Source organism: Rhineura floridana, chromosome 2 (assembly GCF_030035675.1).
Source record: "Rhineura floridana isolate rRhiFlo1 chromosome 2, rRhiFlo1.hap2, whole genome shotgun sequence".
Lineage (NCBI taxonomy): Eukaryota > Metazoa > Chordata > Lepidosauria > Squamata > Rhineuridae > Rhineura > Rhineura floridana.
The window spans coordinates 139,782,262-139,808,219 of NC_084481.1; the positions used below are offsets into that span (position 1 = coordinate 139,782,262).

Below are 25,958 nucleotides of genomic sequence, written 5' to 3' on the forward strand. Positions count from 1 at the left end.
ACATGTGGAAAATAAATCACTTTTCTTTCCTCTGCATGGTATAATTATTAATTATCACTTGGCAAGTCCTCAGACCTCTGGAGAGAGCTGCAGCTGGAGTGAGGCAGCTACTTCAGGTAGCAGATGCTGGAGGGGTGCACGGCAGTAGCAAGGTGCTGGGGGACAGAGCCTTGTGTGCAGTGCATTATGGTCTATGCCCCCTAAGCTACCTTGCTGCTCTCAGATGTAGCAGCAGATGTTATCCTGCCACTGGGTCTGCTTGACTTCAGTACTTAGAACTGAGGAGCACCATCTTGCCTCATGCAGCAAAATGTCTTGGACTAGGCTAGACTATGGCCACGTTCAGATAATCAAATCCCATCTTAATAAGCAGAGATGTGGATTAGCTTCATGCACCCATATGCAGCTGCTGTGCTCCTCCCTTCACATGAGTGGGGAAACAAGCCAGAAAGCTACAATTAATCATAAACCGGGAATATGAAGCCATGGTTTAAAGTTAGTTTCCAAACAAGCCAAAATATTGTCTCCCAGTTCAGACATAATGGGAAGACAGAGTTAATTGCAGATTCCTAGGTTTTGCTTCTCAAGGCAAGGGAGAAGGCAAGAGGTTGTGTGCTGCAAAGCTCATTCAGACCACTCACACACTGCCATGCAGTGGCATCAGGGCCCATGCCCTTCAGTATAGAGCAAGACAACAGCAGTGTTATACGCTCTTGAGGAAGAGGATATCGACTGAGCAAGCTCTAGAACGTGCTGATGCAACTTCTTCCTTTGACCAAGATCAAATGAACAAGGTCAAGAGCTGGGACAAAACGAAGTCTATTGTTCAGTTATTAGCCTGAGTAAGATGGCCGTTGATTTTCTTGGTGTGGAAAAGCAGCGAGACTCCAAGGAGCAGTGAGACATAAGGAACTGGCAAACAGCTAAGCAGTTTAATTTGAGAATTTGTAATGACTCTTTGAATAAGCAACCCTGCAGAGACACCAGTGACATAAATCCTGCTGCTAGGAGACAAGTTGCGTTTGCCACACACTTAAATTGGCAGAAGGAGGCGGGAGGCAGAACTTTCACTTCATCAAAATGCAGCCCTCTCAATGAGGGTGAGGAGCCATCAAGTGTTAATTAATAATTATCCCACACAGAGGGAACAAGAGAGATTTATTTTCACATGTGGTTATTAACAAATGACATAACACTGTGTCATTAGGACCCCCTAAAAAGAGGACTGTGGCTCCTCTTATAGAAACTGTTAACTGTTTAATATTAATACAACTAAATGCATCTGTTATTTGCTTCTTGGTCAGCTTTTCCTTACAGATGCGTGAAACCAAAATTGGTTCCTTTTCCAATGTTGCTATGGAGATTCTTTGTCAAATGTAAACTTTGTTCGTTACTATCATTTGATGTGATTTAACCATTTCAAATACTGTGATTTTCAGCTTGCTAAAATGCCATCCATTACCACCCCCCTGACTTGTTTTTGATGGACATATATGGGATGAGAATATCACTCAACACTGACACTAGCAAAAAAAAAACCTTACCAGTCAAGGCTAATTTAATGGATGAAAACTTGTCAGTGCACTGATATAAATGCAATACTTATTTATTGGATGATAACCTATATTCTGTCAATACAGTGCTATAAAAGCAATCTCTCTCATCTTTATTCAGTAAAATACTGATCTGGGTCAACTGCCCTTACCAACATACTTAAACTTCACTGCGTACAGCAAAGCTTCCAGGAATCCAGTTTTATTCCTTAGTATCTCAATCAACACATTAACTGAAAGCAACACTTTTCAAAATAAATTTAAAACACTGTTGAGGAATTTAGGCGGTATACATTTGGATGGATGGTACTGTGAACAGTCAAATAAATAAGCAGTCCAGGAGCAGAACATTAGCTACAGGGAGTGGTGGCTGGTGCCCATTGGGGCTGGTGGGGCAGAAGGTAGGGAGTCCAAACAGTTGGTGGAACCAGAGCCAACTAATTTTGGCTTTGCCCCCATCCTCCTTCCTTCTCTGTTCTACAAGGCCAACAGCGAGACTAAGGGGGAGGAAGCTGACAGGCAGCACCGTCCGCTGGACGGATTGTAAGCAAGAAGGCAGGCAGATGGGAGCTGGATGTGGGCAAACTCAGATTGGTGGGGCAGTGCCCCTTTAGCCCTAATGGATCAGCCTCCCGTGGATACAGACTTCAGGATGATCCCAGCTCATCTGAAGGCTCCTCTGTATGGCATTCAAAAGCAACTTCCTTAGAAAAACAGGAAGCTGTACTGATAGAAGAGGGGTTGTTATCAACAAGCTTTGCTTATTTATTTTATTTTATTTATTTATTAAATTTATATACCGCCCGACTAGCAATAGCTCTCTGGGCGGTGAACATAAAATAGCATAAAAATACAATGAATAACAAAATAATACTAAAATACAATCAACAATCCAATACAATAAACATTTTTAAAAGTAAATCAGTGTAACTTAAAATGCTTCAGAGAATAGGAAGGTTTTGACCTGGCGCCGGAAGGAGAGCAGAGTCGGCGCCAGGCGTACTTCCTCGGGGAGACTGTTCCATAGTTCGGGGGCCACCACTGAGAAGGTCCTAGATCTTGTCATCACCCTCCGGGCCTCCCTGTGAGTTGGAACCCGGAGGAGGGCCTTCGTAGCAGAACGTAGTGCACGGGCCGGTTCATATCGGAAGAGGCGTTCCGCAAGGTATCGTGGTCCCGCACCGTATAAGGCTTTATAGGTTAATACCAACACTTTGAATCTAGCCCGGAAACATATTGGCAACCAGTGCAAGCTGGCCAGAACAGGTGTTATATGCTCGGACCGCTTGGTCCTTGTCAGCAATCTGGCCGCCGCATTTTGCACTAGTTGTAGCTTCCGAACTGTCTTCAAAGGTAGCCCTACGTAAAGCGCATTACAGTAATCCAAACGTGAGGTTACCAGAGCATGTACCACTGATGTAAGGTCCTTTTTACTCAAATAGGGACGTAGCTGGGCTACCAACCGAAGTTGGTAAAACGCATTCCTAACCACCGAGGCTACTTGAGCCTCAAGTGAGAGGGAAGAGTCTAAAAAGACTCCCAGACTACGAACCCGGTCCTTTAGGGGGAGTGTAACCCCGTCCAGGACAGGGTATATATCCACCATCCGATCAGAGAACCCGTCCACCAACAGCATCTCAGTCTTGTCTGGATTGAGCTTCAGTTTGTTAACTCTCATCCAGTCCATTGTCGCGGCCAGGCAACGGTTCAGCAAATCGACAGCCTCACCTGAAGAAGATGAAAAGGAGAAGTAGAGCTGCGTGTCATCAGCATACTGATGACAACGCACTCCAAAACTCCTGATGACCTCTCCCAACGGCTTCATGTAGATATTAAAAAGCAGGGGGGACAAAACTGACCCCTGCGGGACCCCATATTGGAGAGCCCGCGGTGTCGAGCAATGTTCCCCAAGCACTACCTTCTGGAGACGACCCGCCAAGTAGGAGCGGAACCACTGCCAAGCAGTACCTCCAACTCCCAACTCCGCGAGCCTCTCCAGAAGGATACCATGGTCGATGGTATCAAAAGCCGCTGAGAGATCAAGGAGAATCAACAGAGTTACACTCCCTCTGTCTCTTTCCCGACATAGGTCATCGTACAGGGTGACCAAGGCTGTCTCAGTGCCAAAACCGGGCCTAAAACCCGACTGAATGTTAAACAGCATGGGGGACAAGATGGTACCCTGTGGCACCCCACAGCACAACTACCAGGGGGCCGAAAGACAATCATCCAACTCTACTCTCTGGAAACGACCCTGGAGACAGGATCGGAACCCCTGCAAAACAGTGCCTCCAATACCCATCTCACCAAGCTGGCCCACAAGGATACCATGGTCAATGGTATCAAAAGCCACTGAGAGATCAGGTAAGAATAACAGGGTCACCATCAGGGTGACCAAGGCCGACTCAGTCCCACAACCAGGCCAAAACCCAGACTGGAATGGGTCAAGACAATCTGTTTCATCCAAGAGTACTTGCAATTGCTGCGTCACAACCCCCTCAATCATCCTCCCCAAGAAGGGAGTATTTGCGACCAGTCGGCAGTTGTCACAAACCAGTCGGTCCAGGGTGGGCTTTTTCAGGAGCTTTTGGATCACCGTCTCTTTCAGGGCGGCTGCAACCACTCCCTTCTGCAACAATGCATTAACCACATCCTGGATCCACTTCGGTCAAACCCCTCGGCAAGCTTCAATAAGCCAAGAAGGGCGAGAGTCGAGAGGACACATTGCCGGCCGCACCGTCACAAGCACCTTGTCCACGTCATCAGGCCGCCATCAACTGAAACCATTGCAGCAGACGTTGCACTCAACACCTCGCTGGGAACTATAGTAGATGTGGATGGGGCATCAAGACTGCTATGAAGGTGAGCAACATTATCCTCTAAGTACCTTGCAAACAATTCACAGTGGAACTCTGAAGGGTCTAAAACTCCATTTCCTGGAGTTGGTCAACAGACCCCTGACAATACGGAAAAGCTCCACTGGATGGCTACTTGAGGATGTGATGTTGACAGAGAGGTTGGCCTTGTCAGCACCAAATGATATTCTCAGCCCAAATGTCCACCAAAAACAGGTCAAACTCTTTGGCCTAGTATTAGGCCTGTATTGTCTATTCTTTTGTGTCATTTCCTACTGTGCCACGGAGATGCCAGGGATTGAATCTTCTGTAGGCAAAGCATGCACTCTTTCATTGAGATATGGTATCTGCCTTACTGCTAAAGTAACCTTACCACTAACGTTACTACCCAGCGTTGCTGCAATGATATGAGAGATCCAGACTGTTAAAGCCAGATCAGAGTCCCAGCAAAAGGAGTGGATTAGAAGAGAGAGAGAGAGAGAGAGAAAGAGAGAGAATCTAATGGTGCAATCCAAACCCCACTGCAAAGCTGGACAAGGGGTCATTGAGAGTGGCATAAGTGTATCTGGCAGAGATGGAGGTACACTAGTAGAACAATCCCCTTCTATGCTGACAGAAAGCTTCAGCGGCGTAGATGTTCTTCTGGCAATGATCCACTGGTGGAGCAAGGGGAAATGGGTTGTAGTGGGTACAAAGCCCCTTATGTTTCCATGTTATGCCCACAGAAACAGGCCTGATATAGTTATTTGCCTTCCATTGCTTTCCCTCAATTGGAAGGAAGAAGAAAAAGCCCGTCCCATCCCCCCACCTCCTGCTGTGCCCACAGTGCAGCAGCAAGGTTGCAGTATGGAATGGTAGCTTCAGTTGCATAAACTCCATGTGTCCATTCTAGTGAACAGACAAATCTGGGACTTAGGTCTACTACTCCACCACTGGCAGCCATCCAGCTCCAAGGTAGTGGTGAAGCTCCAACTAACCACAGGAGGGATACCATAACATATAAATATTACTCAAATAATGCCTCTGTTAATAGCTTGACCCTCAACAGCTGTAAATTCCTGGCATTTTGAGAGAACACAGAAAGCCCTTAACACAACATGTTAAGCCAAAAGGATTTTTGTTAACTGAATGGAATTTAGATATGGGGAAAACTGAATTAAGTCCTTTTTCCATGGTGCTTCATTGAAAGAACCTTATATTGAATCTATTATGTGAAATTGTATGCATAATGTTCTTTCGTTCTTCTTTCTTTCCACACACAAGCACACACCATTTAGCATCCCAAAGGGATTCTGTTCGCCTTAAGAATCTGGCTTCCACATGCAAAATACAAATGATATTCAGGTGCTACACATCACGCTCTAAAGCAATAAAAATGTTATACCTCTGGGTAGGTATTGCTAATAGTAAGAAGAATAGTACTAAAATCCCTTAGCTAAGCAGGCTATGGTGTTCAATGTATCTAAATAAGGAAAACTGCTGTGGCACCCTTGGTACAAATTACTGTGAAAGAGTGTTGCTATCATAGCCTTAACCTGTGATCCTTAAAACTGCTCCCTTGGGCCTACACCTGATTTGATTTAAGTGAAAGTTGCAGTAGGCACAGGACTTTTGAGACCCAAGCCACCTACTGTGAGGAAACGAACTGTGCATGTTTCAGCTATACGATTTCGCACATATTCTTCATATATAGGACAATTAAAACACTCCTGGGCCTATACATGTATGATTTAAGCATGCAAAGACCTGGAGAGAAACACTCCAGATTAACAAGTGTTTATTCAGGCAATTAGTCTGGATTAAATATATTTTGTTCAGGTGAAACCATTTTGCAGGTGCACGGAGGCTTTGTTTTGTTTCCGGTAGCACTGTGCTGAATTTTTGCCTATGACTTTTTTCAAAGCAAAGTGAGATTTTTGGTGGAAACACGTTAATAAAAAGCCTCCCCTTGCTTAGCTTGCTTACCACAAATGCTTTCCCCCCTAAACTGTAGCTTTGGTACCATTTAAAATGAAGATGGGCTTCTTCTGAGGTGATCCTAAGAACTGTGTAGGCAATGTGATGATGTCATGTGATCATGAAAACAATTAAGATTGTTTTGATATCACAAAGCCAAATCAGAGTGATGACAGTCATTTTGGAGGGATGACCATTTTCACCCAGTTTTGTAGCATCACTTAGAAATAGGAAGCATTTAGTTTAGTTTATTGAATTTATGAATCATTTCTCACATCAGACAGTCCTGAAGTGATTTACAAAAATAAAATATGATACCGTAAAAAATACATAAACGTATAAAAAATCCTAGTTAGAGTAAAAACATAAACATATTAAAAGGTAATCCGAGTAGAAACATCCAATCACTGGTGCTGCCCAAGTGCCTGGAAGAATACTGCTGAAAATATGACAAAGTCGGCACCAGGTGGGCCTCACTCAGAATTACATTCCACAGACAGTGAACTACTACAGAAAAGGTCTCTTCTCTCATTGTCACTCTCTGGACCTCCCTTGGAGACGGCATGCACAAAAGGGCCTCATATGATTGAGATTGTTTTCAGACAGGTTCATACTGGAAAAGAGAGTCCTTTAGGTATAGAGGTCATAAGCCATGTAAGGTTTGAAGGTCAAAACCAGCACTTTGTACTGGACCTGGAAACAAACTGGCAGCCAGTGAAGTAGGGCCAGAACTTATTCCAGTTAACGATCAAGCCTCTATGTTCCGCACTAGCTATGGTTTCCAAATTGCCTTCAAAGACAGCCCCACATACAATGCGTTGCAATAATGTTTAACAGAAACGTTTTTCACAAAATGTGCTTCCCCCCCCCAAAAAAAGAACTTTAGCCCCATTGACATGCAAAGGACAAACCACACATGATGTAAATAATATTGTTTATGTATGAGTGCATGATTTTTCTTGCCACCATGGGGGGTCCCAATCTGCTCTGAGATTTTGCTTGGGGTATAGGGAGACTTAACCTGTTGCTTTGCACAATGACCCTGATATGGAACAGGGCTCTACAACAGTAAACTCTACCCTTCTCACCAGTGTCTTGAGCCAGACTGGAGGGGGAGGGGCTGTGAAAGAAAAAAACTGGACTTCAGAGCAAACTATGTGATTAACATCATGTGCAATTAACCCTAAGATACTAAGCCTTACAAGTAATTGTAATTCCAAGGGCAAGAGATTTAGACAAAGGTTAAATCTAGCAAAACTGACTTTCAACTTTCTAGCTCTGTACTGTATTCTGTTAAAGACAGAAGTGGAAGTAGAGTGAGGCGGTGCGGCAGAGCTGCCCCCCAACAATGCCATTGCTGCCTCTTACTGGGATAGCGTGGAGGCAACGCGGTGAGGTTGGAGCTGTGCGTGCTCACTGGTGGAGCCAATCCAGTGCTCCCACTGGTATACATGCACAGTCCCAACCTCCCTGGCACTGTGCCCCCCCCCCATCATCCTGGTAAGTGGCTGCAATGCTGGCATTTGGAGTACAGCTCCACAACACCATCTCATCATGCTGCCTGCTCCTGGTTAAGGCTCTAGATGAGTTTTTAAAACTTTAGAAACAATGAACACTGAGAATTTCATAGAAAGTATCTGTCTATAATTATTCAGCAATTCCTAATTCTGTGAAATAAAAAGCCACTGTAAATGTACCTGAAAGGCATCCCCATTCCTTTAATTGCTCAAAGCATTACACTGAGCTGTGATTACTTAAACCTGAAGGTTATTTCTGAAATCCATACATACAGCTAGCATTTCAGCTGTGTTTTGGCTCACTTAATTATGTGAAACAGAAGAGAAAAAAGCACCAGACTGAATAAAAATTCTACTGGCTGTTTCATTTTCTCTGTTTCCTGTTTTTACCTGCAGTGTAGGTTTTTAATGGATACTACTTTTCCCTGTGTGTGTGTATGTTATGTGCCTTCAAGTCGATTGCGACTTAAGGCAACCCTATGAATCAGCAACCTCTAGTAGCATCTGTTGTTAACCACCCTGTTCAGATCTTGTATATTCAGGTCATCTCTTTTCACTACTTGTTTATTTTTTTTATTTTCACACCTCTGCAGAATTCCATTGTCACATATACTCTGAACCAAGGCATAACAGAATGAATTGCCAAGATATTCGTTATTTAAAGGGAGAAACAGCAGCATGCAGTTAGAACTGGAAATGCTGGGCCAGGAAACAGTGTGCAATATCATTAAAGTGCTATCAGTACCCATAAACTAGTTATTAATGTTTTCTGCCTACTGCAAGATAACAGCAGGGGAAAATGTAAAGGTAGGTCTCTCATGTGACTATTACATGAATGGGATGGGGTAGAGAAATCAAGCCAGGGGTTTTACATGTTTGCTTCATTGTCCTTTATTTACAAGAAATAATCAAATTTAGCATGTATAAAGGACAAGATCCCAATAGGATTCTTCAGATGTGTCCAACAGCTTAGAAGAACACTGGGATTTATTTATTTATTTATTTATTTATTTATATACCGTCCCATAGCTGAAGCTCTCTGGGCGGTTTACAATAACTAAAAACATGAAAAACAAATATACAAATTTAAAACACATCTTTTAAAAACAATTTAAAACACAATTTAAAACAATATATTCCTTCTTGGTTGGGATGGCTGATCCACAAATGGTGGACTCAAAAATCACCCTTTGTGCATCACAGAGATGGAGGGCTGCTGTTCATGAAACAGAAGTCCAAGGGTCCATCTGTACAACCTATTTATTGAGCTCTCAGTCTGATTTGTTCGTGCAAAGCTTATGCGGAGGTTAGACTATGTCTGGTCTTTACTGAGCATTTGTTCTGATTTGTTTACAGGGCGGTCATATAACAATGGGCATTTGTCCCGTATTCATCCTAATTTGGTTGCAGGGTGTATGGTCTTCCCATAAACCATTTATTCATCCCACACTTTTCAGTGCATTTCCCTGTCACTTTCTAAACCACCAAAAAATCTGTTTGTTTTTAAAGTAGATTTGTTGTGCTAGAATGACATAGTGCTTTAACCCACTTTAAAGGTGCAAACCTAGTTCTAGGATGCATCTGAATCACTCTGACAAAATACTGACAATCTGGATGTGCCTTACTTCCTTGGGTAAGCAGAATTAATTACGCAGTTCTTTGAATCCAGGACAGAGTACCTTTGTTTGTTTAAAGTAGAGCTGTTGCAAGATGCATTCTGCCAACTGACTAACCCGTTTGCAAGGGGCAACTTGGAGGAGGGTATTTTGCCAATTTTCAGGGGCGGAAGTGAAAATAATGTAATAGTTGGGAGCAGGAAAGTGGTGTGTTGCATTTACCTTAGTTATATATAGCAAGGTGAGCAACAGCTGTGCATGTCTCCTGTTCCTTGTCTTGGGTATGTGTGCACGCAATGTAATTTAGGGCTCATCCAAACAACTGTGTAATGTGCAATATGGTTGCTTTGTGTATTGTTTAATTTTCCGTGGTCCATACAACATTGGTCATTTTTGCAGATTTTTGCATGCTCAAATCCGTATTTGCGTTTGTTTGGAAAATGCGATATGCTTTCCTAAAGCGGGAAGCAATTGCCTTACCTTTATGGCGCTCAGACACAATGCCGTGGAGTTTACTACTATAGGTGTTCCAGGGGTGGTCCTTGGGCGTTTCCCCTTCCTTCCTTCCTTCCTTCCTTCCTTCCTTCCTTCCTTCCCAGCCAATCATGTATTTCCACTTCTGCACATGTGCGTGAATGTCCGAGAAGCCCCACAAGAACTAAATGACAATGCTTGACCAATCAGTGAAATGGGGTGGTGTTAGGGGGCTCTGCAAGTACTACTGTGCAGATGCAAAAATGTGCATTTGCGCAGAAGCAACTATAGCTGTTTATTTTTAACACTAACAGGGCACCATTAGGCAGCCCTGTTCTGGGCGGGGGGAGGACGAACACATCTGCCCAGAAAGGCTGTTGCTCCAGGTTCCAAGATGCTTGTGCTTGAAGCAGCCGCTCTCTGGGCAGAATTATGACAGGGATTAGGGAAACTGGAGAAGTTTGGGCATGTCCTGAGTTGTGTGTCATGGTGGGAGTATTTGGGAATGAATGGTCACGTCTGGGCACTGGCGCTGGGGTCAGGGACCCAAACTGATGTAGACAGAATGGCCATGTGGCAATGGGAAGGAGGACCCTGAAGCCGGGGTCCGATGCTGTGGGTCTGATGCAGGGGCGCAGATGTGAGAAATGCTTCACAACGTGATCCTGTGGGAATTGACTCAGAAGTCAGTCCCACTATGTACAGTGGGGCTTATTCCCTAGTAAATGCCTTCAGGATCACAGCCTAAGCCACTCCTTAGGAGCACGAAGTTGGAGCCACTCCTCTGAAGAAGGGGAGCGCTGAAAGCCAAGGATCCGAAGCAATCTTTGACAGACACCAGGCCAAAGGATTACACCCACTTCGTTCATCAGTCCATTATAAATATATCTATAATACGCACACACCCCAGACTCTCCCAGTTCTCATCTCTCTCCTCTCAGGAAAGGGTCGCTGCTATTTCAGCCATGGGACCCTCAAACTCACACAGAAAATTCCTTGTGAGATAAAATTGCTCTATTTGGGGAAGGTGGGGGCTGTAGTATGGCTTTATCTGACATTCTCAGCCTTGCAAGGACATATCCGGGTGAGTTTGGATGGGCCCATAGACAGCTTTGGAAACGAGCCACTTCAGAAATGCCTTTAGAGAGCTTCCTCCTCTCCCCCCACTCACTCACCCACCCCATTTGCTCGCTCGCCCACCATCCCACCCCCTCACCCGCCCAACCTCCCACTCCTCTGCCCACCTGGTACATAGGTGGGGCGTGCATGCGTGCGGGTGCCAGGGTCCAGGGCAGGCTGGTGCCCAAGGGCCCCAGCATCCCTGGGCCAACCCTAGGTGCCTCCATCTTTCAACACAGTTTGACGACCCAGAAGGCTGTCAGAACAGACAGGGTCACAGTGTAGTCATCTAGCAGGGTGATCAATTTCTGTTCCAAATCCAAACCTAAACAATCTAGACAATTAGTTTCATCCAAAAGATGGTGGAGTTGTATGTGGTTAGCTTCATAACCCTTAGCCAAGATAACAGAGCTGAATTCAGTGTTGTTAAGAATTACAGACCAATATTTTGTTCTGATGCTGATACTCTCGTGTGGGTGTTCCGTCATCCTTAGCCTTTTCTGTACTCCACAGCATTGCCAAACTGAGGGAAAAAAACGTTCATAAATGATCTTCTGCCTTTTCAAATGGAACACACATTGCGGCACTGTGCTCCGCTAAAATGCTTTTGTTCACTTGAACAGTTTTCAGCATGTGAATATTAATGTATGCATCAGAAGCCAAATTCCTTGGAAGGGGGATTATGACTGAAGCTTTTCATTTCTACTACATGATTTTCAAAAAGAATAATTAAATTGGTCTAGAAATTCTGCATTTTTTAAAAAAAATCTGTACAATTACTTTGTTATATATAAAAAAGACCAAAACAAAGTTATGTAAAATAATGGTATATTCCATGACAGTGTCTCCGCAGTGTCTGAACTGGGGAGCCTGCTGTCTTTTATTTGTAAAATGTGTTACTTCCTCTTCATTATAACACAATCCAAAGTGGGGTGCAATACCAATAAAACCACACAATCAACTTATGAAAAACAATAAAACAGGCAAGACCACACAGAGAGTCAAATAACTGTTTACAAAGTGCACAGACACGGATTCAGCCAAAAGCCTGGGTAAATATGTACTGTAGGTCTTCAGTTGGTGACAAAAGCTTGTAAGACCCAGGACCAACCATATCTGAGGGGGGAAGGAGTTCCACCGTCGGGATGCCTGTGCTTGTGTAGGCTCCCTGAGCAGTTTAGAATTCTGATCGTACAGGAAACCCACACGAGTACAGGAGGCTCCCCACTGCAGACCGGGAAGAAACCCAAGGAGCCTCAGGACAAGAGGAGTGCAGCAAAGAGCATGACCCCACTCCCACTTTGCATTCACATTGCTTCTTCACACAAGTCATGGCTGAGTACAGCTTTGCTTATGAGCAGAACATTATTTTTTATTGAACAATTATAATGTACCCTCCAGTGTATGTTTGTATTTCCTAGAACAGCCTTCCACAACCTGCTGGCTGGGGCTAATCAGAGTTGCGGGCGAAAACATTTGTAGGGCACTAGTTTGGGGAAGGCTATTCTAGAGATGCAGCAATAATGTTGCATATACCACCCTCTGTTACCTTCACTCTGGAAACATGAGCTACATCTTGAAACAATTTTTTTAAATTACATTATATTGTTATTCAGATTTGTTTTGTTCCCTGTATTTGTTGTTTGTATGTAAATATAAAACAACTTCAATCAAAAGCTTTTTTTTTTAAAAAAAACCACCCTGCTTCTTTCTTCTTTTAACTGTATGCTTCCTTTCTGCCATCGTTGATTTTAAGGTGGCTTACCAAAATCATCGATTTAGCCCTTAAAAAGTCCAAGCAAATGGAGCATACCTTTTCTGGGTGCCTGAGTGAAGATGAGAGGAAAATCTTCCTTAGGACAATTCAACAATCAGGTGCAACCACAGAAAAGACCCTCTCTCCTTTATTTAGGATCTTTATTTGTTCAGTTTTTATATCACATACTATAAACATCTCTATGCAGTACACAAAACCCAAAATTTAAAACCAATGCAAAATAAAACAAGGGCCAGAGTAATCCAACTCAGGGGAAGCTAGCATAAGTGGCACCAGCTCAAGAGAAGCCGGCATAAAATTCCACCGCATCCAGTTGTTGTTCAGGAGCCTCTAGGTTGGCTGAACACTGGCTTAGCCAGGAGCTGCGTGCAGGGACCAGACAGTAAAAGCCTGATCTCCCAAATATTCCTACCAGGGAGTAAGCCCTCTCCATTGACTTCTATTGTGTTAATTTTCTTAGACCAACCTTTTTCTTGGTGTAACTTTTGCCTGAATTGGGAGCTGCAGGAGTGCTCCGAACATGAGTTGGATGTGGCCTAAGTCCCCTCACCTTGGCCCCTCCCCTGACATGCCCCCAGCATGCCCCCAGGACACCCCTTTTTCAGGAGTTACGCCTGCTTACGCCAGCTTCACTTATGCCAGTCTCAGCTGAGTTCCAGCTGAGGAATTTACGCTGGCGCAGCCTGACTGAGCTGGGGCCCAGCTGGCTCAGCTGGAGATCTGGCACATCCAACTCCCCTCAGCCCGGTGTAAATGCGAGTTGGATTATGCCCTAAATCAATAGAGAAAACATGAAAAATGCAGCATGAAATTAGGCAAGCACTGAATATCGTAAGTTTAGGTGTCTACTGAAGACATATTTGTTTGAGAAGGCTTTGTGTAAGCCAATCATTTGTGGAATAATAACTGTACATCAGTAAAAGTTGTTACACAGATTTTAGTTTGTACGAATGGTTTTAACTTTTTTTTATTTTATATTTTATCTCATTTTCATTTTGCTTGCCATTTCAATGGCTTCAGGGAGTGAATCAGTTTATAAATTTGTAAAGTAAATTAAAAAATAAGTTCATAGAAGTACAATATGGGTCACCATCAAGAGAAGGCTTGCTGGAATAACAACGTTTTGAGCTGGCACCTAAAACATAATGGAGAAGGTGCCTTCCTAATCTCAGTGGGTAACAAGTTCCATAATCTCAGTGCCACTACACATTAGCTGTCTCCCTAACTTCCAAAGGCAGGGTACTCGGACAATGGTCTCAGATGATGATCTCAGCTGCCTGCCATGTTCATACAGTTCTCCGTGGCAGGCTTATCCATACACTCCACTTGTAACCAGAGGGTAAAGTGTATGCATATTGACGAGTAAGCCCCAGTGAATTCCATGGCACTTACTTCTAAACAGATATGTATAGGATTGTGCTGTAAATAGAATTCCTCTATAGTTTCTCCTTTCTGATCAATCACGTAACAAGAAGTAACTTTACTAGAATGTCTGGTTTTACTGGAGTGGAATTTGGAGAAGCAAAATTCCTGAGAGATACATATCATGAAGAGCCAATCCGAAAAACTCCAGCTTTTCTTAAATTCTTGCATGGAAGCCAATTGTGTTTTCTGAACATGTTAATGTGCTGCTTATTGAAACCAATCAGACGTTAAATCCATTAACAACAGTAGAGCAGAGGTGTTCAAGCTTTGTCATGGTGAACATCCATAAGTCTGGGCCACCCAAACTGTAAATGATATAAAAATGTTTTACCCTTCCTTGAAGTGCTTACACCTATCTTCAAGCCAAAAGGAAAGTGAGGAAGGAGCAAGTCTACATAGACTCACAATGTGCGTTAAGTTCCCTTTGAAAAGGGACTTCATAGAAAGCTATCTACATACTCTTCTTGTCCCATATATCAAATACAAGATATCTTGTACTGCACTAACTGCAGAGCTTGGCAACGTTACTTTTTTGAACTACAACTCCCATCAGCCCCAGCCAGCATGGCCACTGGATTGGGCTGAAGGGAGCTGTAGTTCAAAAAAGTAACTTTTCCAAGCTCTGACTGACTGTGACCTGTTTCAGGCAGGGTGAGCAGATCAGTTCTGAAGGAGGATCAGAACTGGAGCAGAGATTTATAGGTACTACAAGATTACTTCGAGCGACAACTAGGGTGGCTAATTACACATCATCAAAAAGGAAGCAGTACATAACACACACACAGAAGGGCCCAAAGAGGAGACAACCTTGCATACAATTTAGATATGCTAACTTACATTTATAGAAGCAAACTGAGAAATAATTACTGTAATTTAAATGAAAGTACAACCCATCTCACCTTAGTGGGGAAGACTATGAGAAGGTGAGCTGCGTGCCTTGATGGGCAATTACAAGCTCCTGCTCTTTCATTTTTGGGTTCGTTATCTTTAAATTGGGCTGAGACCAGACAGCCCTCCAAATAGAGGACTCCTTCAAGTAAAGAACTGCCTCTGTAAAGTAGGACACATGGCCATCCTAGGGATAACAGGAGTTCATCTGAGAAAGTCCAAAGTCCAGCTGAGTCCTTACATCCCCGGCAGAGCTAGATGATTGCTAGTGCTTTGCTCCAAATGAATTTCTAGACATGTAAAAAGTCAGCACACTGACATAGATCCATACATGGTGTGGCACCTATTAATAGCTTCAGTTGTGTCCTATGCATTCTCAGACAGTGAAGAGGGAGAGTAAACAACCCTGTGTGATTGTTGGTTTGAGCTGCCAGTCTTCAGTTTAGACTAGTAATTGCTCCTCCTTCCCACCAAAGTCAAAGGGGATATCTGAGAATTCTATTTCTGATGGATCCAGAACAGCAAGGCCTCCAGGCCACATAATCCTGGCTAAAAGAGAGGCCACAATCATTAGGGGGGTCTGGGAGCAGGGTCACAGTGGATTTCGGTCAGGAGACTTAAAAGGAAGGTGTCCAGGAAGGTCACACGTATCTCCTGCGAGGTAGTTGACTATTGCCACTTTGAACTCTGAGAGCCAGCCTATGCAATCTGCAAGCCATCTGATATACTTGTAATATGACTGTACCACTTCAGGAACATCATATGCTCCCCCACATTTTTTAAAAAAGTCCTGCACAAACAAAACAAGCATGTAACATAAAAATGTTCTGTCTTAGGAGCTTTCCTGATACATAGTTTTGAACATTCAGGGTGCTTTTAACTTGAAAGAGCATTAAACATTCAATCCTCCACTTGTAGCCTTAAGTAGAACAGCCCAGCAACAGAGATATCGTGTGAGGCTGTTCAACATATGTTTTTTGTTACTGATAAGTGACTATGTTTGTGTACATATGTTTCTTTGCTGGCTAGTTTGATTGTAAGTAAATCAGAAAATATAACTTTGAAGTTTTATCTTAAAAAGTCACCATGAGACAAAGTGCCATGCTTGGAGACTTGTAGCCCAAGTGTTTTTCAGTGCAGAAATAGCAAGGTTTGAGATGATAGCTTAGTTCAGTGGTGGGAAACCTCTGGGCATCCAGACATTGTTGGACCCCAATTCCCATCAGCCCCAATCAGTATGGCCAATGGTTAGGAGTAATGGGAAATGTAGTAGAGCAACATCAGGAGACTCACATGTTCCCACCCCTTGCATAGATGGTATAGGTTGGAATCTGTGTCGCTTATAAGACCTCCTCATTTCATATCATCTCTCACAGATGCAGATATGTCTCTCACTGTGCTGCTTCCTTTACCCTGGGCTTGTCTCTTTCTTAGCAAGGATAACAATAATCACAGCAGACCTGTGATTTCTAGTGTGTTTACACAGCTCCCTGTAGGTCTTACTGCACTGCTTTGTTTTCATCATCATGCTGCTGACACTGCAGAAAGCAAATGACAGCATAAATCTACACAGGGAATGATGGTATGCCATCCCTCCTCATTTGTTTGCACATGCCTTTGAAAAGTTGTAGGTTTCGTCACATGTGGTGAGTCCCATACAAGCAAATCATCTTGGAGTTTTCATGGAGGGTGTAAAAATTCATGGAATGCAAGGCAGAATCACACAGAGGTCCTGGGTCATTAGCCATCCAGGCACTGACCTGACTGAGACCAGCAAGGTGGTGGCTCATGTCAGAAAGGGCAGAAATGGGAACAGGCAAAACTGAAAAGTAAATAAGGAAATCCATTAATTTAATGGAGGGGGGTGGAGATCCAAGAACAAGGTTGCGATACCGAGCATATTTATTAGGGAGTAGGGTCTATTAAAGTGAATGGGACTCACTTCTGAGTAAACATACTCAGAATCAGACAACATGGATTTCAGGCAATTTGTTCTTCTCAGCTGTCCTGTGCTCTCATGTGTATTTTTTAATTTATTTATGTTTCTAACTGGTTTTCTTAATGTTTTATCTGCTCTTATGTCTGATTTTGTACAGCTTTACTATATTATTGATTATTATATTGAGTGGCTAATTTCTATTTTGGATTTTATTGTGATTAGCCACCTTGGGCATTTTTTAAATGGAAATACAAGATAACAAATAAATAAGAAGAAATCAGAGCAGAAAGGTAGATTGACGTATTATCAGGTGACGTACTATCAGGAAATGCTAAGGCAGCATTCACCAACCTGTTGCCCTTTGGTGCTGGCTGGGGTTGATGGGAGTTGTAGTCCAAAACTGCTAGGGGGCATCAGGTTGGCTTAGGCTGAGCTAAGGAACCTGGAAGAGAAGGCAACAGAGAAATCTGTAGGGACACCTCACTTGGTCCGCATGACAACCAATGTTACGGAGGAAAGATGTATGTTAAATAAATAAATTCAGCCATTTATATTGTGTTTATAAGTTTCCAAAGCAATTCACAAGTACATTTTCTCAGCAAAATGGCCCTGTAATGAATATTCAGTACAGTTGCCACATATTGGAGATGAAAACCTGAGGGTAGAAAACAAATTATTTGCACTTCTTCCAGTCTTCCAGTTCTTCTAAATCCACATTGTATGCCATTTGTAGTGTTCACAGATTTAAGTGAAATTCAACAAATATTTCATCCCTCTGAATTCTTTGTTGATTACTCTATATCTTGCTGTCAATTTTAGCTTTTGCACATTGCAGGAAAATAAATTTGTGTAAAATAATAATAATAATTCCCAGGAAAATTAGTGCTCGCATGCTGTTTCAATGTCAAGTAGATTTATTTATCTCTTAGGAGTGGTTCAGTGTCAGAAACATTAATGCTGCAGTCCTAAAGAAATTTACAAGGAACTAAGCTCCATTGAACACAGTGGGACATCCAAGTAAACATTTATGGGACTATGCTGTCAGTAACCATATCTCTCAGGGTTTTTCCTCCTCCACAAAGTTTTCCTTGTCCCGCATTGCTTTTACTCCTGAAAGTAATGCTACCATCTGCAGTACTCCTTTGTACTTCACTTCTTTTCCAGTTTAATTCTCTGATCCTGACTTTGTCTGGTTTTGGGAACTTTTGTGTGAGCATAGGTCAAGCTGTAGCCATTAATTAATGGGTAGTAAACATTTATGATCAATGCACTGCAAACAAAACAAAACAGTTCATTATACCAGAGACATGCTATGTACACTATTCTTCCACTTTGCTACATATTTTAAGATAGTTCATGGCTATGTTTTGTTTATATGATGGAGTTCTTTCAACTTAAACAAAAAATATTTAGTAAGAAAATGTTCCCAAGTGGTCCACATATTCAGTTCTTGCAGAGTGTTTTTGTCCATTACAGAGTCATGTCATGTTAAGGGAAGGAAAAGAGGTATTTGAAGAAAATACACATTATAAAGTCCAGATCATACTGATTTAGGCAGAACTGTTAGCATTAAATCATCTTCCTGATCAAGGAAACAGTGATTGGGGACTTTTGAAAGTTTCTTTCAAGGTTACATTTTGAAATTTCTTTAACCTAACTATACAGTTCTTTTTCCTAGGATGCTTAAACAATATGTTCCCATCCACACTGTGGCTTGTACTGGACAAAACAAAAACAAAAACACTGGCAGCCATTTGTTGTAAATGGCCATAAAGTAGATGGATCCAAAAAATAATTTCATTCCCACTGCACAGCCACTTTTGCAAGCAACCTACGTTGCAATCCTAGTATCCTTAGTTAGGGTGGCCATTGAGGAGGTGCATCACCAAAAAGTGGACAAAGGCAGGTACCTGCTTGCATAAAATTTGTACATGCTAATTTATAGGTATAGATGCAAATTTAGAGATAATTTCTATAGAAATATAGGACATTTTTACCACTGAGTGGAAGATTATAATGAGGTGACCTGTGTGCTAGTCAGTCTGCTCTCTCAGTGATCTCTGTTGATAGGCAACTCAACTCAAGGCCCCTGCTATCCTTTCTTGGTTCTTTTTCTTTAAGCCAAGCTGGGCTGGAGACCCCTTCAAATAGAGGACTCCCATCAAACAGAGGACTATCCTCAGACAGCCCTTCAAATAGGACTTCCCTCTATCAAGGTAAGACACAGGCAGGCAGCTACTCTCAGCTGCTTGGACCAATCACAAATCCAATATGAGAAGGCAGTAAGGAATACAGCTACCCTTCTCTAGCAAATCACTTTCACCTACATCATTATGAAAAGAGTTGGGCCAGATACCAGGCCAGTTAAGGAGAAATCTGGTTTTCATTAATCCACTTGATTGGAAAGGTCCACATGGGAAGGAGCTGCTGAGTATACAATACAAGACACCATACAACGGTGAAAGCTTTGGATTTTCTAAAGTAACAATGTATCTTGGAACTGATGCACACAAAGGAGTAGCACTTATTTTCTATATGGTGAACATGATAAAACATACAGATGTACTGTGATTGCTAGTTGGTTGCAGCTGTCCTTATGTAGGCAGATGCTCATACTAAGCATTTGTGTGGAGAAAAGTGGAACAAATTAGCAGCATGACTAGAGAGGATGATGGGTCTATGGGGAACATACATCTATCAGTGCCATTGACATGACAGCTAAATTAAGCCTCCATTTTCTAGAGCAGAGATGGGGAACCCTTGAACCTCCAAGTTTTTTTGGACTACAATTTCCATCATCCCTGACCATTGGCCATTCTGGCTGGGGCTGATGAAGTAGGCTGATGAAGTAGCTTCCAGATGTTTCTGGACCCCCACAAGTTCTCCACTCTGAGAGCAGCTCCTTTGGGATGCTCCATTCTATTCCCCTTCTGACTCAGTTTCCCACCTCCCCCCAAAAAAACTCAGCATTCTGTGGCTGCTAAGCATGCTTTCATTGGGCTGTTCTGGGGGTCTCCAGATTTTTTTTTTAACCTCTACTAACCTTGGGGGTTGCCCAAGCCAGCTGATATCTCTGTGTTGTGTGGGTTGTGTTATTTTGGCCACATTTGCACAGGCACTAACACTCACCTCTGGAAATCAGAAATACTGTAGAGAGAATCGTGGTTTGGTCTTATCTAGCAGTGCTTTTCTTATGCTAGGTTCTTAAAATAATCTGGCCTAGTCAATTCATCATTAGCATTAAAATCAAACAACTAATGTGAATTTAACGCTTAATGAGGTGTACCTTGAAAAGTACGGATTGACTAAGGGCTTCCCCCCCCATTATTCATTAAGGAAAGTGTGCACATCTGTCACACTGACAGAGTAAGATTGATTAAGGTCCTTAAGGTACTATTTCTCTTAGTTTTAAGTGACTGGGCTTCTGCAAATGATGTGCCAGGAAACTATATTGTTATTGCATATCAACTATGGTAAGTTTTTCAGAGTTTCTTTTTGGCTCATTTCATCGGGATTATATATTATCATCACTTTCATGGGCAGTGGAAAAAAACTAAGCTTGCATACTAACTTGGATATTTAGTTGATTTTCACTCAGAGGTCTTAAGAAGAGCAAAAGCTTTTTGGCAGCTTAATGTTAGAAAGTCTCCACAAATACTTAAATTGTCCCAATCCTAAATTCTGAACGCTGGTGACCTACTTTCTCTGCCTTGAAAAGAATCATCCATCAAGCCAGGCAATTAGCCCCCAGCATCAATTCAGGTCACCAGTCACCTCAGCAACAAGGACGCAGTTTAGGGAAGAGACCATGCTTCATGTTAATATGCAGGATGCCAAACAAGACTTTCTGCCTTGGTTGGGACTATACCAAAAAAGTTCTTTGTGCATTATCAGTTTTTGCATACTAAAAATATATTTAACAAAACAGGTATAAAGCATTTTTATTTTAATTTGTATTCGTATTTATAGGTTTCCTTTAAGGGCATAGCCCTTACAAATCACCAAGATGAACAAACAAGTGATAATCAAGCCAATTAAGAGTTGTACGTGATTACGTCATATTCCAAATAGACCCACTAAAATCAATGAACTTCAATTAGCTATTGTTAATTGGAGTCCATTGATTTCAGTGGCTCTACTCTGAGCATGATTTTGTCAGATATAACCCCTACAGCACACTCCTATACATGTCTGTTCAGAAGCAAGTTCCACTGAGTTCAATGTGGCTTTCTCCCAGGTAAATATGTGTACTATACTACGTAAATCTTAATTTCCAAAAGGTTTTTAGCTTTCATGATTTCAGATGAGAACTTGAAAACATAGTATATTATTATATATGCCCTGGAAGCAACATTTCCCAAATTCAAACAAACATATTCGCTTACGAAACATTTCCTCTAATGCAGCTGCAGCCAATGGTCTCTGAATTTGGTAGGGCCACTTCAGTGGGGCCAAAGAGCATTAACCATAAGAACATAGAAGGAGCCCTGCTGGAGCAGACCAAACGCCCATTCTGTTCCCTACCAGATGCCTACGTGAAGCCTAATAGCAGGGCATGAACGCTCTCCTTCTCATATTCTCATCAACTGAGCAGCGTTCCCCAGCAAGGGAACGGTCATGCAACATAATCCTATGGATGTTCACTCAGACACAAGTCCCACTGTGTTATATAGAGCTTACCTGTGTGTATATGTGTATAAAAATAAGAATTTGCCAGCATCCTTTTAACATCTTGCTTCAAGACAGCTGACAACAAACAAAAACAGCCAAACCAGGATTCCTTGGGATTTCCATAGATCTCATACAAGATATCCCAGAACTCTCAAATAAATTAGCTAGAATTAACATCAAATACATTGCATTACAGTAATAGATTTGAAATGTTTGAAGTGTCATATTATCAATTAAACATGGCAGTCATGTGGCTTCTAAGCAAATCCAGAAGGGCTGCAACATTCACACTACACTACACTTGTGTAAATATATTTATTGTTAGAGATGTGCAATTCCAAAAAACACTGATCTCCCAATGTGATGCCTAGGACCTAGTCCAGAGTTTCCCCTCAGAGAATCTAAAGATTATTCCTGAGGGAATGATTTATAAAACAATTCTCCACATCATAGCAAATATTATTATTTGTTAGATTTATTAGACGCTTGTTACCTGAAGGTCTCAAAGCATCTACAACAAAAACAAACAATTACACACAAAAAGCAAATGTTAAAAACAAAACAAATATATGCTATAAAAACAAAATAATAAAACAACACCACTCCCATTTAGCCACAGGAAGCGTTGGCAGCATACCAATAACAGACAACACCATCTAAGTCTATCAAATGTCTGGGAAAAAAGGTAAGTCATTACCTGGTGCCAAAATAGGCCTGAGACTGATCCTGTATCTCTAGGAGAAGAGAAAGTCAGTGAAGTGCAGGTGTTCTTGCAACAGTATAATGAGAAAAACCACAAGGTGGGATTCTCCCTCCTCCCTGCACAACTTTTAAAGATACAGAAGACCAATTGGAGGCCGGGCCTGGCAACCAAGAAATCTTCTGTATCTTTAAAAGTTGTGCAGGGGGAAGGGAGAATTCCACCTTGTGGTTTTTCTCATTACAGAGTTGCAAGAACACCTGCACTTGGCTGACTATCTCTTCTCCTGAAGACACAGGAGCAGTCTCAGGCCAGGAACCTGGCAACCCTATGCCAAAAAGATGTCAATGAATGTGCCAGGTGGACCTCATGCGAGAGCATGTTCAATCGTTGGGGATCGTTGGGGAGTCTACAGCCCTTTACAAAGTTGCTAGCAAGGAGGTCTCACCTATATCTTCAATTACAAACAGTGCATATTCACACCACAACCCAGGAGAATGCCTTTATCATAACACCATGTTTTAATACACAAAGGGTAGCCTTAAAAGAAAGATTTTCTTCACCCACCCATCTCACCAGAACTGGACAGACCAAACTCTCCTTTTGGCCTTGGCCTGGTGGATCCTGGACTAGGCAACAATGGGGGCAGGGAGAGAACTTGAAGTCCCCGCCTGCACAAACCAGACTCTCTCCTTTTAGGCTGAAAAGGCCTGTCCTCGGGTTCTAAGCTCACCACATGTAGCAGCACCACAGCAGTGATGTGGAGTGGTGGTGCCACAGCTTCACAATCTGGAGACTATATCAGCCTCCTCCCAGCACAAACACACACAAGCTGTCCACAGTCCACCATTTCCCCTCCAAATCCTCCTATCCCTCATTTACAAAAATGCAATAGTATATATATATATTTAAAAACCCTACATATATATTTATAATAGAGGAAGACTAATACTGTGTCTACTGTGGCCACCATACTCTCTCTCTCTCTCTCTCTCTCTCTCTCTCCAAATTCTATTTTTTAAAAAAGCAACTAATAGTCACACCTTTTTCCTGGTTCTACTTTAAAGAGTTTGGAGATGTAGTCTACAAGGTAACAGCTCTGAAGTCTGGAGCATGCTCAGAACATCTCCCTGGGCTACCAAAAAGTAATTTGGTTAGATACAGTTAAGGTTAGATACATTAAAAGGAGTGAGATAATGACAAAAGGACGGAGGGAAAACCTGCACAGCTAGGGCAAATGGCCATTTTCCTCAGTAAGGTGAAAAAGTGGGTTTTTCAGGCTGGAGACAGATGGGTGAGACCTCCTGGCGATAGTTACTTTTGGATTTTGATTGGCTGAGTAGTGCAGAGAGCTGATTGGCCAGAGCATAGGAGACTGACAGAAAAGTATCCCGGACTCTCTCTGTGTTGAAATGGATTGTGGAAAAATATTTGGGTCAGGAAAGAGTACGGCTTAGATTTTTGGGGAAACTTAAAAAAGAATGCTGGGCATTCCACTTGGTAGGGCTAAGCCCCAGTAGCCCTAATACACCAGCCTCCACTACTCTGCTGCTATATTATTATGTTGCAGAAGAGTATTTAGAATAATGGATTCTAGTACCAAGGTTGCTACTAATTTAGCTACAGATATCAATTATAAATTTACAGAGTACATGGAGTACATAGTGCGACTTAAACTACATCTGAAAAAAAAAATAGAACCTTGCCTACAAAATCATAATCTTTAAGATTTTACAAGGCTCTTTTGTTGCTTTACTAATCTACAAAGTAGGCACACTTGTTTACTAATTTTTAGGCTCATTCACTCCACCTTTCCATTAAAGATGTATAATGTGGTGTAGCATAATATTAAAATAACAATAAAAGCAACATGACAACCAATAAACAACAAAAACCAAATAAAACAATAGGAGATGCAGTAAAAACAATAAAACTAGAACCAATAAAACCACTAGCAATAAAACAACAAAATTACTCTACATAAAACCTGGTGCCCTTGTTCAAAGGGCACAGTGTTCAGCCAAGGCACAACAATAATTATCTGCAATAGTAGGCCTACCTTGAACTAACCAATCTAAGTGAATCTGTTTCTAAATAATGAGGTAGCCAGGAGTCGGTGTGATGTTATGCACTGGATAAACCTACGTTCAAATTCCTGCTCAGCCATGAAGTTGAAGCATTGGGCAAATCAGTCTCTGAGCTTAGCCTACCCTACAGGGTTGTGGTGAGAATAAAATGGGATGAACCCCAGCTTCATGGAAAAAAGGAAGGGATAAAATATGATTAATATATGACTGGCTTAGAAATCTGTCACTCTCTGTGTAATCTGTCCCAGAGTTTTCAAATCCACAATGATTCTCCCTTTCCGCTTTCATAAGACACTTGCTTAAATATTTCTGTGTAACAGCATCAGTTTCAATTATTTCCCCGTCTTTGTGCTCTTTCGTTGTAAATAAGTACATGCATTTATTACGAAAGTGGGTGTGCTGCCATCCTTCTAATCCAAGGACAACACAGTGACAAAGAGATGTGAATTTTGTAGCACTTATTTGCAGGTGGATGTAGCAGAAATGAGAAACATTTTGCCAAGCTGCCATAAATTGAAATACTCTGTCCAATTAAAAGTCTTTCAGCACATATGGGATTCAGTCTTTTGGGTAATTGTACTGAAGGGTGTAGTCCAAAATGCAGGCACAACAGAGAATACAAAAAACAGCTTTAACTAAACATGTTTTATTTTTCTTCCAGTCTAAACATTTGGCGCGTAAAGCCATTTTACTGCAGGTTGACTTGTACAGGCGGGTGCCAAACTGGTGAATGCCACTTGGACTGCCTGCAGACTGTAGAGGCTAACAAGAACAAAGGATAGCAGAGCATTTCTATTTAATTATTTTGGTTGTTGGGCTCATCCAGAGAAATGTTTAAAATTATCTCCCATAGCACAACTCCCTTGGAGCTGTACTAACCCATAACACCCCTGAATGCTTATCCAAAGCAAAGATCAATATTTGGGTAGGAGATTCCATATAATGTCTCCTGCCCCTTTCTCTGTGTCTTGGAGATGTGCCACTGTCCTTATACGGGCCAAACTGGAAGCAATGCTGGTAGTTCCCTGTACTTAAACACAGGATTGCTTCAATCATGAAAAAAGGGCTGGGGTCCAATTTTAACGGTAAATGGTGTGCATGGATGAGGAGTCCCAAAGAGTCCCTCCTCCAGTGGTGCAGTTATGCAATGTTAGACATTGGACCTCTTCTGATAGCACTGCTGCCCTTCTCCCACAGCTTATTCCTCCATAGCCTCTACAGCTATATTCTTCCAGCTTTTCTAGCATTTGGACAGAGAAGTAGCAGTCAGTGGGGCTGCGAAGGCACTGCAGCATTGTGTACCTGGCTTCCATACACCAAATGTTGCTGCCCCGTACTGAGTGGGAGGGGGATATAGCTTGGGGAAAGAAGTGTGGTGTGG

At 42.3% G+C, this 25,958-nt stretch overlaps 1 long non-coding RNA gene across 1 annotated transcript in view; it reads right to left on the reverse strand.

Annotated features, from left to right (window-relative positions):
* Positions 1-22,561, reverse strand: part of LOC133377169 (uncharacterized) — an 82,970-nt gene extending 60,409 nt beyond the window's left edge. Inside the window, exons 1-2 of the long non-coding RNA XR_009760634.1 lie at positions 22,488-22,561; positions 17,471-17,561 (exon numbers count right to left, since the gene is read on the reverse strand). This is a non-coding gene — a long non-coding RNA (uncharacterized LOC133377169). The remainder of the gene's footprint in view (positions 1-17,470; positions 17,562-22,487) is intronic.
* Between the last annotated feature and the right edge of the window lie 3,397 nt (positions 22,562-25,958).